This window comes from Macaca fascicularis, chromosome 4, assembly GCF_037993035.2.
Source record: "Macaca fascicularis isolate 582-1 chromosome 4, T2T-MFA8v1.1".
In the NCBI taxonomy this organism is placed as follows: Eukaryota; Metazoa; Chordata; class Mammalia; order Primates; family Cercopithecidae; genus Macaca; species Macaca fascicularis.
In genome coordinates this window covers 43,819,601-43,840,195 of record NC_088378.1, presented here as the reverse complement: position 1 = coordinate 43,840,195, position 20,595 = coordinate 43,819,601, and the positions used below count along the sequence as shown (strand labels likewise).

Below are 20,595 nucleotides of genomic sequence, written 5' to 3'. Positions count from 1 at the left end.
GCTATTGGTCTATTCAGGGATTCAACTTCTTCCTGGTTTAGTCTGGGAAGAGTGTAAGTGTCCAGGAAATTATCCATTTCTTCTAGATTTTTCCAGTTTATTTGCGTAGAGGTGTTTATAGTATTCTCTGATGGTAGTTTGTGTTTCTGTGGGGTCGGTGGTGATATCCCCTTTATCATTTTTAATTGCATCGATTTGATTCTTCTCTCTTTTCTTCTTTATTAGTCTTGCTAGTGGTCTGTCAATTTTGTTGATCTTTTCAAAAAACCAACTCCTGGATTCATTGATTTTTTGGAGAGTTTTTTGTGTCTCTATCTCCTTCAGTTCTGCTCTGATCTTAATTATTTCTTGCCTTCTGCTAGCTTTTGAATGTGTTTGCTCTTGCTTCTCTAGTTCTTTTAATTGCGATGTTAGAGTGTCAATTTTAGATCTTTCCTGCTTTCTCTTGTGGGCATTTAGTGCTATAAATTTCCCTCTACACACTGCTTTAAATGTGTCCCAGAGATTCTGGTATGTTGTATCTTTGTTCTCATTGGTTTCAAAGAACATCTTTATTTCTGCCTTCATTTCGTTATGTACCCAGTAGTCATTCAGGAGCAGGTTGTTCAGTTTCCATGTAGTTGAGCGGTTTTGATTGAGTTTCTTAGTCCTGAGTTCTAGTTTGATTGCACTGTGGTCTGAGAGACAGTTTGTTATAATTTCTGTTCTTGTACATTTGCTGAGGAGTGCTTTACTTCCAATTACGTGGTCAATTTTGGAGTAAGTACGATGTGGTGCTGAGAAGAATGTATATTCTGTTGATTTGGGGTGGAGAGTTCTATAGATGTCTATTAGGTCTGCTTGCTGCAGAGATGAGTTCAATTCCTGGATATCCTTGTTAACTTTCTGTCTCGTTGATCTGTCTAATGTTGACAGTGGACATTATTATTGTATGGGAGTCTAAGTGTTTGTAAGTCTCTAAGGACTTGCTTTATGAATCTGGGTGCTCCTGTATTGGGTGCATATATATTTAGGATAGTTAGCTCTTCCTGTTGAATTGATCCCTTTACCATTATGTAATGGCCTTCTTTGTCTCTTTTGATCTTTGATGGTTTAAAGTCTGTTTTATCAGAGACTAGTAATGCAACCCCCGCTTTTTTTTGTTCTCCATTTGCTTGGTAAATCTTCCTCCATCCCTTTATTTTGAGCCTATGTATGTCTCTGCGTGTGAGATGGGTCTCCTGAATACAGCAGACTGATGGGTCTTGACTCTTTATCCAGTTTGCCAGTCTGTGTCTTTTAATTGGAGCATTTAGTCCATTTACATTTAAGATTAAGATTGTTATGTGTGAACTTGATCCTGCCATTATGATATTAACTCTTTATTTTGCTCGTTAGTTGATGCAGTTTCTTCCTAGCCTCGATGGTCTTTACATTTTGGCATGTTTTTGCAATGGCTGGTACCGGTTGTTCCTTTCCATGTTTAGTGCTTCCTTCAGGGTCTCTTGTAAGGCAGGCCTGGTGGTGACAAAATCTCTAAGCATTTGCTTATCTGTAAAGGATTTTATTTCTCCTTCACTTATGAAACTTAGTTTGGCTGGATATGAAATTCTGGGTTGAAAATTCTTTTTTTTAAGAATGTTGAATATTGGCCCCCACTCTCTTCTGGCTTGGAGAGTTTCTGCCGAGAGATCTGCTATTAGTCTGATGGGCTTCCCTTTGTGGGTAACCTGACCTTTCTCTCTGGCTGCCCTTAAGATTTTTTCCTTCATTTCAACTTTGGTGAATCTGGCAATTCTGTGTCTTGGAGTTGCTCTTCTCGAGGAGTATCTTTGTGGCATTCTCTGTATTTCCTGGATTTGAATGTTGGCCTGCCCTACTAGGTTGGGGAAGTTCTCCTGGATGATATCCTGAAGAGTGTTTTCCAACTTGGTTCCATTTTCCCCCTCACTTTCAGGCACCCCAATCAGACGTAGGTTTGGTCTTTTTACATAATCCCATACTTCTTGCAGGCTTTGTTCATTTCTTTTTCTTCTTTTTTCTTTTGGTTTCTCTTCTCGCTTCATTTCATTCATTTGATCCTCAATCGCAGATACTCTTTCTTCCAGTTGATCGAGTCGGTTACTGAAGCTTGTGCATTTGTCACGTATTTCTCGTGTCATGGTTTTCATCTCTTTCATTTCGTTTAGGACCTTCTCTGCATTAATTACTCTAGCCATCAATTCTTCCACTTTTTTTTCAAGATTTTTAGTTTCTTTGCGCTGGGTACGTAATTCCTCCTTTAGCTCTGAGAAATTTGATGGACTGAAGCCTTCTTCTCTCATCTCATCAAAGTCATTCTCCGTCCAGCTTTGATCCGTTGCTGGCGATGAGCTGCACTCCTTTGCCGGGGGAGATGCGCTCTTATTTTTTGAATTTCCAGCTTTTCTGCCCTGCTTTTTCCCCCATCTTTGTGGTTTTATCTGCCTCTGGTCTTTGAAGATGGTGATGTACTGATGGGGTTTTGGTGTAGGTGTCCTTCCTGTTTGATAGTTTTCCTTCTAACTGTCAGGACCCTCAGCTGTAGGTCTGTTGGAGATTGCTTGAGGTCCACTCCAGACCCTGTTTGCCTGGGTATCAGCAGCAGAGGCTACAGAAGATAGAATATTTCTGAACAGCGAGTGTACCTGTCTGATTCTTGCTTTGGAAGCTTCCTCTCAGGGGTGTACTCCACCCTGTGAGGTGTGGGGTGTCAGACTGCCCCTAGCGGGGGATGTCTCCCAGTTAGGCCACTCAGGGGTCAGGGACCCACTTGAGCAGGGAGTCTGTCCCTTCTCAGATCTCCACCTCCGTGTTGGGAGATCCACTGCTCTCTTCAAAGCTGTCAGACAGAGTCGTTTGCATCTGCAGAGGTTTCGGCTGCGTTTGTTATTGGTTTGTTATTGTTTACTGTGCCCTGTCCCCAGAGATGGAGTCTACAGAGACAGGCAGGTTTCCTTGAGCTGCTGTGAACTCCACCCAGTTCGAGCTTCCCAGCAGCTTTGTTTACCTACTTAAGTCTCAGCAATGGCGGGCGCCCCTCCCCCAGCCTCGCTGCTGCCTTGCCGGTAGATCACAGACTGCTGTGCTAGCAATGAGGGAGGCTCTGTGGGTGTGGGACCTTCCCGGCCAGGTGTGGGATATGATCTCCAGGTGTGCCTGTTTGCTTAAAGCGCAGTATTGGGGTGGGAGTTACCCGATTTTCCAGGTGTTGTGTGTCTCAGTTCCCCTGGCTAGGAAAAGGGATTCCCTTCCCCTTTGCGCTTCCCAGGTGAGGCAATGCCTCGCCCTGCTTCAGCTCTCGCTGGTCGGGCTGCAGCAGCTGACCAGCACCGATCATCCGGCACTCCCCAGTGAGATGAACCCAGTACCTCAGTTGAAAATGCAGAAATCACCAGTCTTCTGTGTTGCTCGCGCTGGGAGTTGGAGACTGGAGCTGTTCCTATTCAGCCATCTTGCTCCGTCCCTGGAAGATCTTAAATATACTGTTAAGAAAATGGAAAAGACAAAGAGCAAACAGACAAAGGGATGGAGAATAGGAGAGAAAGTATTCTAAAATTAGAAGATTAATCGCCAAATATCAGCTAAATTTATTTCAACAACTGCAAAGACCCATATATATCTAAAACGATATTGGCAGGGAAAGGAAAATCATTGTACCTCGTGATAACTAGGCAGCAGCTGATGCTACTGGAAAAGCATACAGAACCCAGGAACAGCGCCATGTTTGTAGGAACTAGCTATTTGATATAGGTGGCACCACTAACTTAGTCAGAAAAGGAAATATACAAATATTGTATCTTTTTCAATTTTTGAATATTATAATTAATAAGAAATGGGAAATGGGAAGACATGGTAATTTGAATCATATGAAATTGTTGATATTTGACTGTTTTGACCAACATAATGTCTGTTTCATGAACTTCAAATTAATGCATGAAATGATTAATGTTTGCCTATGAAAAAAGGAGAACAGATGCAGAAATGGATTAAGGTATATGGCTAAACAAAAGAAAAGTCTTGTGGATGTACAATAAGCTCTGAACTGGGAAGAAGAATAATTCAGTTCTATGCACCAATAGGTGACGATGATGCAAGGTTTGTAGACCGGCTTACAAAGTCATAACAGATGGAAAAATTACCACGATGGAGCTCAAAGTAGTTATGTTAAGAAACTCAGCAAAAATCTGAAAGAAAGAAGACAGGCGAGATAAGATATGAGAAAGCTGTCTTGGAAGAGAAAGAAATATTTAAAAGATGAATACTTATAGCTATGAGAAAGTGTAAAATTAGGTTCAGAGAACAAAAATAATCAAAGCATAAGACTTTGAGGACAAAATGAAAGTTAAAACAATTTTTAATAATTCTTTGGGATGTTCCCAAAACAGAAGAAAAAGACTGACTGCCATCCTTTCCTCAAAGAAATAGTGCTAACAGTGAAAATAAGGCACATGTCCAACACTTTTTTACACCTCCTACCACCACTGCCATTATACTCATCATCGTGTCAGACACATACTAAGTTCACAAAATGTGGTTAATAGAACCTAGTGGGAGGGGTGATCTTAAATGATTTAATTTTTCCCCTTAAAAGGGATTTTCCTTTGGATTGCACAGTTTCTTAAACTCCAGATTTAGAAAAAGACACAGACTTCATCTATTTTTCTGGATAAGGGTCATTATTCCTGCCCTCTTCAACAGACACTTGCAACAGTGAGAATAAAGCCCATAAATTACATATATTAGACTTGACCATGATGTGATACATCTTCTACTTATAATTTAGGTGATCTTATATAATGTGCTAGACAGTTATGTTATCATTATTTACAGAACCTTGAATGCAGCAGTAATCATCAATCTAAAAGCTTATGCATTAGTTTTAAGGGAGAAGCATAGTGATCTATTAATATTTCAGGTTAATGTACATTGAGTGGGATGAAGGGTTTAAACCAGGAGATAGAAATAGAATTTCTCTGCAGCTTCAACAACTATCTCCTGAGCACTTTTCTACTCCCCACCCTTCCTTGGGCCACTCTTTCTCTACTTCGGTGATCCAGTAAGTTAACTTCCTCAAATATCCATTCATAGTTAATCCTTTGAAATTTTCATGAATGAAGTAAAAGGTGTAGTAAATTACTGAAGACATTAATGAGGCAAGCAGCATGAAATGTTTGCACATCATCTCTCAAATAAAGACTAAATAGTTGTTCTTGACATGATCCACACCTAAACTCAACTTCATTTTCTGTTTCAATAGGTTTTAATATTTAACTTGCTCAAATTGTGATTGGTCGATATAAATAAGAAATTTGTTTACTCTCCCTAACTGAAAGAGGAAACCCAAATACTCAATTATGTTCTATAGTAAGAATCTATGAATCATTGCATAATAATTGAGGCAGGTGTCTTCGATCAATCTCAGAGTTGCTGACCATTTGTAGCACGAGACCAAAATGAAAAACTAGGTCTCTAGCAGCTCTCTGGGTCACCTTAGTGGGTAAACAGGGTTATCTTGATTGAACTCACGGAGTATCTGACCTATCCGAATGTCAACATGTGTTGAAAACCACTCCTCAGCCATGACAGAAAATGCAGGTGCTTCATAAAACCTGTTGACTGAATCAAATGAGTCTACCAATTGATATTATTTACACCGTTTTTGCTCTCCTTAACCGCACAGACTCTTCCACGCCCTTCCTAATCTTTCAGATAAATAATGATGCCCCAAAATAATGTTAATTCTCTGAATATCTGCCATAAACATATTACCTAAAATACAAATGAATTTATGGTTTCTTATTACTTGAGGATTTTCCTGTGCCATTTCTTCTTACATTTGTACAGATTTTCTTTTCTGTGTACAAATGAAATAATTAGGTTCTAGATCTACCTCTTTGCAAATTACAAAATGGTTTTCTAGCTGCTTTCAGAGCCAGAAAAACAAGTTAGGGAACAAGACTTTAATAAGTAGAAAAAAAATTAAATATATTTTTAAGGCTTTTCAATTAAGCTGTCATTAATGAATGAGTATTTAAGATACGATTTATGGGGTGAATATACACACACACGCACATACACAAACGCAGGATTTGCTAATTACTAGCTGTATGATCCTTATCCTTGGCAGTATACTTAATCTCTCTAAACCTTAGTTTCCTGGTTTATAAAATAAAGATAATAACAATTATTTTATGAGGTTGTAGTGAAGTTTAAACAAAAGAATGGACATAAAGGTATTTTTTCATATCAAAGTCCTATATAAATGAAATTAGTGTTTGTATGCACTACCTACTCTGGGTCAAAGGCAAATCTTTGAGTTTGGAAAGAATATAAGAGGAATGTAAGGTATATTCTCTTTACGCAACAAACTTAATATTCATTTGGGGAAGAGGAAATAATTAGAAAAAAATTGAGATTGCAGAAAACTAAGTTGTGTGACCCAGGTTACGTGTGCAGTAACAATTCTAAGAAGGAAGAGTTTAAAATGGGCTGGAAATTATGACCATTTTCTTTCCAAATGGAGCAGGCTAAGCTTTGCCTGAACAAAGCAGCAAAGATATCTAACAGCTGCTTGCCACTCTCTGTTGCTTAAAATATCAGAGGAGTATGAGGTTTAGGCAGCTCTGAGTCATCTTCCTCCTAACTTGGTATTTATTCAGGACATAGCTCTAACCCTGATGACAACAGCATTCCTGACCTATGAGCTGCTCAAAATGCTAAGATGGTCCTGAAGGTGAAATGGACACCTCCTCCCCATGCAGTCAGCTGCCATTCCCACTTGTGCTTCTGCAGCCTCCTCATTTTGTCACAGTGTTTGTTCTAAATGAAAAAGCTCTGGACAGCTGAAGAAGAAGAACTGAAGCCAAATGAGAAATATCCTAGATTCTCTTCTTATGACAATGCTCAAGACTCACAGCTGAGGCAACTGTAGAAAGAACTGGAGCTTGGGCTTAGACCATGTGACTTTGGTAGCTTGTATACCATGAATGAAGCCCAATCAATTCAATTCAATTGTTCAAACTCTATGCAGGTCTGTTTTGATCAAAGTCCTGTAACTGTTAGATATACAAAACTTATTAAGGGAGAATAATGAAAGATGTGGAGTGATAAGACAATTTTACATATATTTTACGTGTTCTTATCTCATCCAGTGGTATCTGTAAATGGGCTATGTAATCAATATTTTTGCAGATGAGGAGGATAAGGCCCAGATGGGTTGGATAACTTGTCCAAGGTCACACAATTTATAAACTGCAGAGGGAAAATCCAGTCCTAGAAAATCCTGGCTCTAAAGCCTGTGCTCTTTACACTTACATTGTCAGAGGGAGAAATCTGAACACACACAGAAGTATTTTTTTAAGAGGAGGGCTCTGGATGCAGAATATTTTCACAATTCTAGACGACGGGGTATTTTCACAATAGGTGAATTGTGGAGGAGTAGGCTGGAAGGAGGTTGAGGCCATATGTTGGAGAACTATGCGAAAGATCACCACTTTGCACTCAATTATGTAAACACTGAGGAGTCACCAGGGGCTGACCAAGTATGAGGGAGTTCTGGGTATGGACAATGAGGGGTTACCCTGTCTATAAAAAATTTTAAAGCTCTAATAAAATCCAGTCATTCTGATTCTAATCATCACTTCCTGCCGACATTTCTAAACAATGAAGTGATAAAATACTCCTCCTCAAAAAAAAAAAAAAAATCATTTCTGGTCTTAGTTTTAAACAATTGATGCCATTAGCATCGAGTTTTAATAATACATTGCATGGTTTGAATTAGCACATTTTTATTTTTTGTACTTTATTAAACATTGTGGTCAGCATAGAAGTTAATTCAGCAAATTCCCAGTTAAACAATTGTTCCCCAAGCGTACCCCACTCAGCTACAATCATTTAGGATAAATGGGGAAACGTTGGCAATCGCCTTGGACAGACATAGCTGCGATTCTGAGTCAGAGAAACAGAACTTGAGTTACTGTGGGATCACTTGGAGTTTCCTATTTTCGTTTAAATGCAAGTATAACATTTTTTATTTGATAGGTGCAAATTTTAATTCATATATAAAATACCCCAAACTTTTACAGTCTTTAGAATCAAAATCACTTCTTTTCATTTGTTGTTTTAAAACAGAAGATTTAAAAATTATATTGATTACTAATTACTATATGAAAGTAATTTCATCACAAAGTGGGGGGTGTTATAAAAATGGTCCAGTCAAGGTGTCAAAAATGCTAGGAATGCCACTGGAAGTCACTGAATGTTTTTGATGGGAGGGGTCACGAAAGAATGGTTAAGATGAATCATAAAAGACATCGTCATTATAGCAATCTAGGTTATGTATATGTCTAGTTACCAATATGTTTTCCTAGAGAAGAAAAAAAACGTGGAGTATAAGTTGTCAAAAGCAATAAAAAGTATTAAGTGGTGGAGCGTATTCTGGCAGAGGTCCTTTAGGCTGCTGCATTTTCATGGTAGAATATCAATCCTACCTCCAGCTAGTCAGTCCTTGAAAGCAGGCAGTTCTCATTTTTAACTGCCAGCAGAGAACACGACCACTTCAGGGAGTCAGTAGGGAATGATTCAATTTGGAAATTTCTGTCACCCAATATGTTGGGAAATGTCAATTAAGAAAATCATTATTTAGGTTTTTTTGTTAAGGACACATGGTTGTCATAACTTGTATTGTTGTTTACAATATTCAGTGCACTTCCCTATGGGAGGATTGCACATCCCTTTCTACAGAAGACTGGCCTGGCCTGATGACTGGTTTGCTTCAGTCAGCAGACGTGATGACTGTTCTGGGCCAAAGTTTTAAGAGCTACTATGTGGTTTGCTGTGTCCTTTCCCTCAGTCTCTGTGATCACGAAAGCATGAAGCCTCTATACACCCAGGGTTCCCTAATAGCTACAATGAGCACAGTCCTTTTTTAACCCATTATGAACATGTTGCCTGAACAAAAATTAAATATTGTAGTTTTAAGCAACTGATATTTTCTGGCACAAACTAGCCCTACCTAATTGATAGAGTAGTCCTTCCATTTGGGCAGATACTCTCAAATCTATTCCCAAATTTAGATGGACTAGAGGAAATTATTTCATAGAACTCCTGTGTAAATATCAGTTGAATTGCTTTTACTGAACTACATTTGATGTGAAGATTGTTCATATTGAAAGACACTGTAAACGCACCTCATGAAACTCAAGCTGGTCCACGCTTAAGAATGTTGTCATGAACGAGAGGTATTATGCAGTCATAACTTGATAAACATCCTCAAGAGGTCTTTGCCTGTATTTTGCATTAAGAATTGTTACAGTTCTCCTGAACAGTGTGAACTATTTCTGTCACCTAAACACTATCTATTGTGTACCTGATCACCTACCTAATCTATTTCAGGTTAGTTGCCAGGAAGCTTAGGTCCAAATTTTTGGCAAGTGTGCAAGTGTTTGCAAGATCTGTTTTCAATTTAGTCTTAATTTTAACTCTATTTTATGAATCTGGTTTCGTGTTCCTTTCTTAACAATTTTTAATTGATATGTTGTATTTAATCTCATTAATCTTTTCAAATCCTTTAAAAAACAAGATGTGGATATAAATAAATATTACAGAGAATATCATTGCCATGTGACTGACTCTTTCTAAACATGTGAATGTCCTCAATCTACGTCAAGTCGCCAAAATTGCTCCTAATAAATATCACAATTTAGAAGACACTCCCTTTAAGCCTGAGCCCTGAATAGCTCATGGCCATGTCAAATTGAAGAGGTTCTTACTTGAGAAAAAAGTTCTGCTGGCTGCATTTGCTTTATTAGTTTTTGTTTGCTTGTTTGTTTCCAGAAAACTTTCAGGGTTCTAATTTTTTTCGCTAATTAATATAATTCTTATACTTAATTGAGCTCTCCTTCCTACTGAGTAAACTAGGCACTATTAAATTCCATAAAGCAATGGAAGACATATTCCTAGGCTTCTGAAATTTTTCATAGGCTAGCTGGGGAGGTCAGTAACTAAAGCAACAAACAAAAGCAATTCAGAAGACACAAAATTTTTCTGGGCCAACTATGGACCCAGGGGCTAGGGAAACTTAGAATAAAGGGGTGGAATAAAGGGATGGTTAGTGTAAGAATAGAATTAATTGGAGGAGGCTTTCTGAAGGAGGTAAAAGTTGAGCCATGGCCATTCATCACTATTCCCTCAAAGCTTCCCTTATCACTTTCCTCTCCCGCCTCCCTTAAACATTAAAAAAAAAAAATAATAAAATAAAAAAAAAATCCAGCAATTAAAATGCCTGACTCAGGGAGACTAAGAGCTCAACCTTATCCCATACCAAGGAGCTATCTGAAGTTGGGCCTCAGGACCCCTAAGGCTTCATGCTGGCTTAGGTGCAGATCTGCCATTTGTTGACAGACTCTTTCCCAGCACCAAGTATGTTGGGGTCACTGGGAAAGAGGAAACTTATGAATAAATTTGAAAAGGGGTCTGGAAATGTAGATGAATGCCAAAGGAGTCCTTTGTGAATAAAATTAAGCAGTCATTGCCATAGAGGACAAATGTTTTAACTGACTCTGGTCCACACAGCCTCCTAAGGCTTCCTCCAGGAGGCAGAGGAATGGGTCTGTACTAAATGGCTTAATTTTCTTAATCAACTATTTCATTGTGGGTTTTAAATTTTATTCCCATGCCTATTTTTTTTTTCCATTTTGCCATAATACAGCCCTAAGTACCGTGGCAAACATTTGACAGTTTGCTCAGCAGGTGCTGGGCTCTGCAGAGCTTGCCTAGCTCTACCTTTTATTAATTGGGTTTCAAAATGTGTTCTTGTGTGAACAGAAGCTAAGATGGGACTATTGTACCTGTCAACAGGAAGCTGGGTGAAATAAAATATTTGGAATGTGTTTTAAAATAACTCATTGTGTGCTTGATCGGTAGAGAGTGTAAAAGAGAAATATTCTTTGATGTTGAAATAAATAATCATACAATCAAAATGGCAATAAAATTAAAGAAATGATGGGTTTGTTCAATGTTCTTCAGTATTTGATTACAATAGCATTCTCTTTGTGCCCAATAGATTATGCAATGATTAGATATTTCTTAAAAACCATTTTAATAAAAAATCTAGAGACCTGGGGATGTAGTAACTACTTTGAAAACCAACAAATAGGCCTCTGTAAATACGTCTGGATGTTTCCAATTTAATTTTTATCTCCATTTAGAAGTTTTTTTTTTCCTTATCAAGAAAAGCTCTAGATCCGAAATTTCACATTCCAGCTTTAAAAAGCTCTGCCTAGCCTTGACCGTCTGAGGAATATAATTTTGTTTTGGTAAAGTGGAAGGATCTTTGTGATTCTTTTCCTTTTTTAATATGTGTGCTTCAAATTAAATTAACTTTAATGACATACATTCTAACACTCTCATTTAGGGCAGGGGATCAAAGGGAGGTGAAGAGCGAGCAGTAAAAGTTGACGAAAAGCTCGGAAATATGTCAGGCCCTCTCTTGTCATTATCATTGTCATTTCCATCATTAGCTCTACTCAGCTATAAAATAGTGAATGGTGTCTGTCTTCTCCCGAGGGACCGGGTAGGCAGTTCCCCTAAAAAGGGTTGTGTTATGAAGTTTAAGTATGGTGAAAACAGAGATGAAGCCATAACAATCTTAAAGTGAAAGGCTGAAGAGATAAAGAAATCTTTATGTTTGTTTCCAATTAAAGAAATAACATATTGTTATTGTAAAAGTCTTGAAGAGTCGTGAAAATGAGGAAGATGTAAAAAACAAAAAGCCCCTGAAATTCTACTCCAAGAAATGGCCACCGATAGGTCTATTCCCTCGTGAACTTTCTTACATGCCTCCTACACACACACACACACACACACACACACACACTCTTACACAAACACACACATATACTTTTTTTAAAAACAAAGATGTAATTATATCAAGCAATACACACAGCTTGCTTTTGCATAATTGTCATTATAAACAAGGACAAGATTTTTGTTTGATGGATAAAACTGCCACATCCTTTTAATGTCTGCCCAGTATTTCTCCAAAGGGATGGAAAATAATTTTTAATCCAATTCTTATTGGCAAATTTTCATGATGTTTCTAATATATCGCTATTACAATTACTTGGGTGAATATTTCTGGAGAATAAATGTCTAAAAACAGAACTATGGAGGGAAAAGTTTAAAACTTTGCTACATAGTTCCAAGTTACTGTGCAAAAAGTTGTAACAATTTACACCCTTATCAGCAATGTATGAGAAAATACCCTATTCCACATATTTTTAAGCTTTGCTAATCTGAAAGATAAAAATGTATCTCATTATTATTTAAATTTACTTTTTTAGCTGCATTGAAGTAATTTATACATTTACTTGGAATTTTTCCAATACTAAGTAACCTCACAGAGGAATACAGCACAGCTTTGTATTTATTAAGTCCTCCTTCATGATTGTCAGGAAAGTTATTTTATTTTTCTGGTAGACATCTTGCAAATAGCTTATTAAATTTTGATGTGCTATATGCTTTTATTACTGATGAATTGGGATTGTTAAAAATTATATTACCAAGTGATTTTGCAAATCTAAACCTATTGGCATTTAAATTTATTTTATATCTAGCCACTTCCGTGAATTCTATTAGTTTTAGTACTAAAAGTTTCAGTTAGTTTTTTGTTTTGTTCTTAGGTAGACTATCATAATGCTGCAGGTAATAAATTTTGCCCTTATTTTCCAATAAATATGATGTAATCACAATGGTCATCCTCATCTAATTTTGGAATTCAGTGAGAAACTGTCTAGTTTTTCACTGCTTATGATAGTGTTTTATTTTATCATCTGTTTTGGGCCTTAGACCACTTTGAGAATCTAAACAAATCTTTCTTTCTCTCAAAGCACATGTGCTGCACAAACAAGCAAAATGTTAGTATATTTTTAGTTGATTCATACACCCCTTGAGACCGATGAACACACTCACACAAAACATACCACAGGACAGACTCAACTGACATAACTGAAGTTGCTTCAACAGAACTGCCCAAAAAGAACATTTCCAAGTAGGTGAAGGGTGTCAACTTCATGCAGCAAGCATTTGTCCAGTTCTCTTTCATTAGGGGTTCTAGTTACCCAACAGAAGAGAGAGCTTTCCCTTGCAATTAAAAACAGACATTCTGCAAGGCAATGGCTGTAAACTCTCCTTGAATTACTCTGTCTATCCAGAAAGAGAGGCAGATAAGTAAACAGAACAACATGAAAGTGATATTAAAGATGTGTGTGTTCTGGATGAGAGCATACCTGGATACTGTCTTTCATCAACTGCAAGATGTTTAACAGAGAATGTGTCTTTTGGAGTAAGACTAAAAAAATGATATTGAAGACACAAAGACGTTCAAAAAAAAAAGCAAAGGTAGTTTGGACTGATGTATTTTTAGAATGATAGGTAGTCCCTTGAGCTTGGAACACAGAAAAAGTGCAAGATTTTTGGTGCACTGTTGGAAATGACTTTGTTTTTATGGTATCCTCAGCCAAAATAACATAGTGTTACAAATCTTGCAAAATAAAGATTCCTCGGAAACCTCACACAAATTGCATAACTCTTCAACTATTCTGTTTCAGAGTAGGAACCTCGTAGATATTCTCAGTATTACCATTGACTTACCACTTTAATCCTTTCGTTTCTTTCTTACTTAATTGATCCAGAATATTATGGACTGCTGAAAATGCCTGATAGCTCTCTTTGTCTGGTACCAATTTCAGAAACTTCTGGAGGAATGCACAGTGGAAGTTATTAGCAGTAGCTGGAAATTTAGTATGAAAAAGCCAGGTTTGGGGAGATTTACCAATAAATATCAATTATCTACTTTACATCCATACACAGGAAAGTACATGTCTCTTGGGAATATTCACTCATCTTCTATTTACCACAGTTAAGATTCTTGGATGGTTTGTCCATGAACTGCATGCTTCTTTTCCCATTGTTTCTACCAATTAATTCTCTTTCTCATCTGGGTCCCTTCTACATTAAGATTTCCTCCATGCTTTTCCCCCCATCTTCACTATTTCTAAGAAATCTTTAGGACTAGTCATCAGATCAGTTTGCACACCAAAAGTCTTCCATATTTTGTTTGTCCTCCACTCTCAATTGAATCAGAATATGGAGGGTGGAGTTTGGCAGAGAGGGGTTTGTGGCAGACATCAGTGCTTTTTAAAGTACTCAAAAACGAATCTCATGAGCAGCCACCACTGACAATCACTGGAACCAACAGCATCCCTCATTAAATCCTCATTGTAGCCCTTTCTACTTCTTTCCCTTGTTCTGCCACTTGTTTCCAAATATGCTTTGAGTCTCCCTTTTTCTAGTAAACAGTCAATAGTCGCATTCTGCTGTAGAAATGACCACCATTACCCCAGATTTTCTTATAATTATGAATGACCATGAGTTTTCACAATTAAGATGCTGAAAGCATACGTGAAAAAGAAAAACATCTCTAATGGAAATACAGTTTCCTGTGATTTGTTTCCCCTCCTTTATCTCCCAGTGTAAAATTACTGAATTCTATTTGTGCCTTGTCCATTCGCCATTTGTTACTTCACCCTAATTTATGAATTCATGTGATGGGCAACATATTTAGATAGTATGATTACAATGGCACTGATACAGGAATTTTGATGCTCAAAGCATATTCAGGAAAGAAAATGTAACAATAATGCTGAGGAATTCCTAAAAGAATTTCTCAGGCCTTTAGAAAATGCTTATGTGTAAAATATTTCCTAAAGTATTCCATCTTATAATTGCTAAGATACTCTACTGTGAATGCAAACCACATCTATTTGATTATTTTCTTCTCCTCGTGTCCTTAGTTGTATTTGTATCCTTTCAATCAGTGTTGCTTCAGTAAACTCTTTGTTAGTATTTGTCGAACTATCCTTAGAAACAGCTACCTTCCATTGTGTTATTATTGTAGTCATATCCTCAAAGTGTATTTGTAATACATTTTTCACAGATGATCCTAAAACAAGCTGTAATTAAGTATATAATTATAGCATATATAGTAGAAGGATTATTTTTAAAAAATAAATGCCAAGTAGCTTGTAAGGCCTCTGGAGAATTCTGAAATACACAAAACAAAAGCCATCATAAACTTGCTCTTTTTTTCTTTTTTTTTTTTTTTTTTTTTTGGCCAGACTGGCTCTTTTTAGTTTTACTGTCTCCTGATTCCTCATTCACTAAGTGTCACACAGTAGATGACAACTGGATTCATGATACGTGTGGTGGTAGAGTCAATCCTTTTTTTTGTGGACTGAGTTTTGCTCTTGTTGCCCAGGCTGGAGTGCAATGGCATGATCTTGGCTCACCGCAACATTCACCTCCCAGGTTCAAGCGATTCTCCTGCCTTAACCTCTCGAGTAGCTGGGATTACAGGCATGCGCCACCATGCCTGGCTAACTTTTTGTATTTTTCGTAGAGACGGGGTTTCTCCAGGTTGGTCAGGCTGTCTTGAGCTCTTGACATCAGGTGATCTGCCCGCCTCGGCCTCCCAAAGTGTTGGGATTACAGACGTGAGCCACTGCACCCGGCCTGAGTCAAACTTGTATGTGTTGACTTTATCAGGCTATCCTTCTCTTAGTAGATTAATAATTTCATTGAATAAGTTTCAGTTAAGTGATAGTGCTTTAAAGGCAACATGTTTCCCAAAACCAAAATGTCATGTTTACACTTTAAAGTAACTTAAAACAATTAAATATTATAGTCAGTCAGAAACAATTTTTCTAATCTCAATTGATATCATGCCTACAAATAGTATAAATTTATTTCCATGCAAAAGCTCTTCAATCCTGTACTAAAAACTAAAACCTGAGCTCTATTTTTGGCTTAGCACTAATTTCCTGCTGTAAGTCTTTCAGTTTCCACATTTATGAAACCAGCAAACTAGAGAAAAATAAACAGTTGTGTCCTTGAAGCCTAAGGACCTCAGGAATTAACGAGTTAATAATTTACACACTGCACATGTTCCTTAGGGGGAAATAGCCTTCATAACACACCGCAAGTATAAAGCTAAAATAACTAAGGATGATAGAAGCAGTGAATTCCATTTATTTTGTGATGTGTATGGCATTTTGATTCTACAAATTCTGCCTTAACATATGGTAGCATTTAGCCAATACTCCTAATAATATTTATAAGTAGATTGAGAATTAGCTCACAAATACAATTCAGGAAGTTTATTCTGGTGATTTGTTTTTCATGTTCTGTGAAATGAATTGTATTAGAGGTCAGAGAAAGGGCCTTAAAGGGGCACTTCTTTAATATTTTCAGTGAAGTTGAAATATCGCAATGAGATACACACAACTGGCATCTCTTCTGGGAGTGAAATGCTGTCACTTTCTGCCCAGTTAGCCAAATGGTTGCATAATACGCAAAGATGGAAAAAGAGCAAATGGTCTCTGTGTTTACTGTTTTTCATTTTTAGCCATGGAAAAGAGGTAAACAAACTACTGTATGTGAGGACAAAGCAGAAATCGGAACCTAACTCCATAGCTGACTAAATCTGTTCTCACAGATCATTGCCACACAAATGCAGTTCCTACCAGGTGTACTTAATTTGATCCTGCAAACTCTTAAACATTTTAGTGATTTAAAAAGAAGAGAAGAAAGAAAAATAACTATTATCAGTCAAGCTGAAGGCAGTCAGCTCTCAAGGTTGATATCAACTCCCCAAACACATCACCAAATACCTTCATATCTCAATTTTCTCCTCCACAACTCACCCCTCATATTCCAGCTACCTCACCCACCCCTCCCCCCCCCACACACACACACAGAGAGAGAGAGAAGCAGATGGAACCACACGACTATCCCAACAATATTGGAGTAAATTAACAACTTAGAAAAGGTTAAAGAGGAACCATTTGGGCTGAATAATTTTTTTTAAAGAAATACAAATTCACATATACTTTTCTAGGACACTTTCCTAAGTCTTTGCAAAACTTCTATTTTAAAAAGGAATGAAAGTACTTCATATTAAGGGTTTTTAAAAGTTAGTAATCATTTGAACATGTTTTTAATTACAAAATGCAATTAAAGTTTATTTGTGACCTACTAAAGAAGCTTCCTGAATCAGAAAAAGAGAATGAAAATGCTTGTTAAGGAGTCTATGCCTTAGACATCAGAGCATTCTAGGATTTTAAGATGGAGAATTCTCTTACAAGGGAAAGACTGTTATATTAGGTGTGACTATGTCAGAAAAACATTAAATTTTTCATTTTCTCCCGAAGGGGAAACATTTTAATTCAAGTGACTGATTTTTTTTTTTTTTTTTCACTCAGCAAGAGATTCCTCAGTCCTCCCACACTTGTAAAGATTTTGAGATTTTTACTTCTCTCTCTATGGCAATAAGTTGTCTATCTCTAATTTTCACCTAGCTTACTTTTTTCTTTTCCAGTGAAGTTTGGCTTAACTCCCCTTTTTAGAATGTGTAAACAAATACATCGATTATTATCAAACCTATTTTAACTAAAAATAGCTAAGTTCATATTAAAATAAAACATATACACCACAATACTTATGTGTCAATTCGTAGAGCATTCATTTTCCTGACAACTATACATTTTCTTTACACTATAAACACCTGAGTATGTGTGCTACGATATGTATTTTGCATGCCTAAAAGCACCCATATTATAATGAGTATGTTCATTCTACATTCCCCAGAGAATCAAAGCACCTAGAACATTAGTGGTGGAGTTATCAGATATCAAAGAATTTCCCCATGAAAAGAGTCTGGTGTCATCTGAAAGCAAATAATTTGTGTCCTTCCACTACATAAGCAAATAAGGCCTCTGGGCAAGAGAAATAGTTTTCCTGACATCCAGACGGTAAAGCTCATCCACTTCATAAAGCATGTTTCTCCTGTTTTCACAAAATTTTAAGAATGCTAGCTATGTGCTTCCCAGACCATAGCAGATTAGAAACTGCAAAAGGAAAAGAGATAGAACTCAGTAATAGAGTAGGCACCCCAAGAATGGCAAGGATTAATAGCTAACAGAAAAACTACTAAAAGCAGACAAATAAAATATAGTAATTTGAGATAATATAAAGATTTATTGAAAAGGTGAACTGCTTCAAACTTTTAATGGGCCATAAGTGCATTGGTACATTTATATTTATAGTTATACCTGAGTCATAAAAATAGTTATGTTTAATATACCATTTAAGGTGTTTAAGAAAGCAGAGAAATTTCAAGTATAATTATGTTTCCAATAAAAATAATTCAATTTTTTAAAGGTTTGAAGTTCAAAAATATAACTTTCAGATATTTAGGAAGTTTAGTTTTGCAGTACACCTTCTTTTCTTGCAATCATAGAATTAAATGAGGTATTGGCATAATGTAGCTTTAAAGTTTGACTATTTTTGTTGAAGTAAAATATTATCAAGAGTTCAAGTGAAAGACTAGGAGAAGTTTTATCTAGAAGAGACTAAGCCTGTTGTCACATTGAAAATGTTTTCCTGGTCACCAGATAAATGCAGTGAATAAGAACAGATTTTGTCAACTGTCCTGATTTCATTGTGTTTTACTAAATTAACAATGTTCACACTGAGAGGATAAGAGCTGAGTGAACCCCTAAGTTACGGGGGTTAGGTCAGATGAGAGGATGCCTTGCTGCCACATTTATTTCCTTGTTTGTCGAGATCTTGCATTTTTCTAGTCCCAGGAGATTCTTAGTTTTAAAAGCCTATGACACATTTTAGACAATTCACTCATACATAAATGCATGCATGCCCATATAGAAGTGTAAACCATTTCTGGTCTCATATTTTTGCAAGGGGCAGAGAAGGAGGAGATTGAGCTGGATAGTAGTGTCTAGGTTAGATATTTTAGGAAGCATGCAAAACTGGTTAAATATGAGTTTTCTTAACCACAGCAATCTGAAAAAAAAATTTAGCTAGCTCATGAACCCAATCCATAGTCAACATTCACTAGCTGTTTAATTTGGCCATGTTTCTCTCAGATGAGACACCTGGGCTGCTGATCACCATTATCCCATTATGTCACCATTATCCCATATTGTGTGTATTTAATCCCATCATGTTTTGTGGCAGAGTGGCAAACTAATATCACAAAATACCAGTAACACAATAACACTTAATGTCTATTGCTCAAATGAGGGGAATATTCAGTGCAGGTCGGATCACACTGGCCAAGCTGATGACTTAGATCTGATCCAGATGTCTGAAGTCATTTATAGCCAATTCTCTAGTCTGGCCAATTAGTCTTAACATTGAAGCAATTGACTTACCTGATGACAGTCTGAATCAACAGATAATTTATGACCTGAACTTCTGTAATTATTTTAATAGCTTTTTCATACCCTTTTTATTCTATTTATCATGATAGGAGCATTCAAAAGGAGAACCTTCACTAAAGGAAATAGATGTGAAGTTTTTAAAGAAATATTTTATTAAAGGAATCAGAGACTTGCCCTTTGAAGAACGTCTATATTGAAAAACGTCCACATGTTTCCAAAAGGAAGCACATTAGTTTGGAAATATTTTGGACTCATTTTCACCATTTCGAAGTATTACTATCTCTTAAATTACAACTTGTTTATTGCTTGTACTAAGAAGACCTTCAAACATCTCAAAGATTAATTTCCTCTTCATTATCTTGCTATTATTAACAATGGGAACTGAAAGAGAAGTTGTTCCTATAATCCTGAATTTTTCCTCACTAATAGGCCAAGGATTCTTGACTTTGAGAGGCCAGTCTGCAGCAGAAATGGTGCCAGCCCGTGGGCACTCTGCGTTCATTCACCCCCTACTACAGGAGAGTCTCTCAGAATCACCAACATTGATGACAGGCAAATGTCACGACCACACAGTGGTGGTCTAAGAAAAAACATGGGATAAGGCAAGTTTTTGTGAAGAAAACGGAATAAATAAGTTGTTTTAGTTCACTTAGCTAACTAAAGCAACTCTGACTCAATATTAAACTGCTATACTTTCAACATACCATTGAGAAAACCAAAGAAAATATTGCCTGGGGAGATACATGTTCAAACCTTCTCGTCTGCAGCTGCTATCAATTATTCTGCCCCAATGTGACCAGAAATCTCAGTTTTCAATAGAGAAATATGAGTTGTAAAAGAATCCTTATTGGCCACCCCTACATTCCCCTCCCCACCCCCGCCTCTTGATTCTGTTTTGCTTTTCAAACCTTTGAGTGTCCACGTACTTTGTATCCTAGCCCACTGGGAAGTTAGAAAAGCAAACTTAGTTAGTTTTAGGGCACAGGAGAGGTTTTGTGGCTTTCAGAGATTCTCCGTTGGATTACAAAAGCTCATAAAAGGGTACCTTCACCCTAAATGTTATATAAACAGAGTTCTGACGGTGTGTGTGATTTACACTCTTACTGAAGATCTTGAATCTTCTTTTTCTCCATGCCGGAAGATAAGTGAAGGACAAAAAAGCTATTTAGAACAGTTAACCTGATCATTTTTTAAAAGATGTGTGCAAATCATTGAGGCTGGGATCCCGTTTGTCAACCAAATTGTCAGGAAATAATTTATTACTGACAAGAACAAAGTGTGCAGCTGGATACCCCAA

At 37.0% G+C, this 20,595-nt stretch overlaps 1 long non-coding RNA gene across 5 annotated transcripts in view; it reads right to left on the bottom strand.

The window, feature by feature from the left end:
• The window catches only part of LOC123573024 (uncharacterized), a 244,931-nt gene that overhangs the window by 73,463 nt on the left and 150,873 nt on the right, over positions 1 to 20,595 (bottom strand). For 2 of the 5 annotated variants that reach the window (XR_006697724.2, XR_010586268.1), the window contains exon 3: positions 3,369 to 3,482. The exons of the other annotated variants lie outside the window; for them this stretch is intronic. This is a non-coding gene — a long non-coding RNA (uncharacterized lncRNA). The remainder of the gene's footprint in view (positions 1 to 3,368; positions 3,483 to 20,595) is intronic. 5 annotated transcript variants of the gene reach the window in all.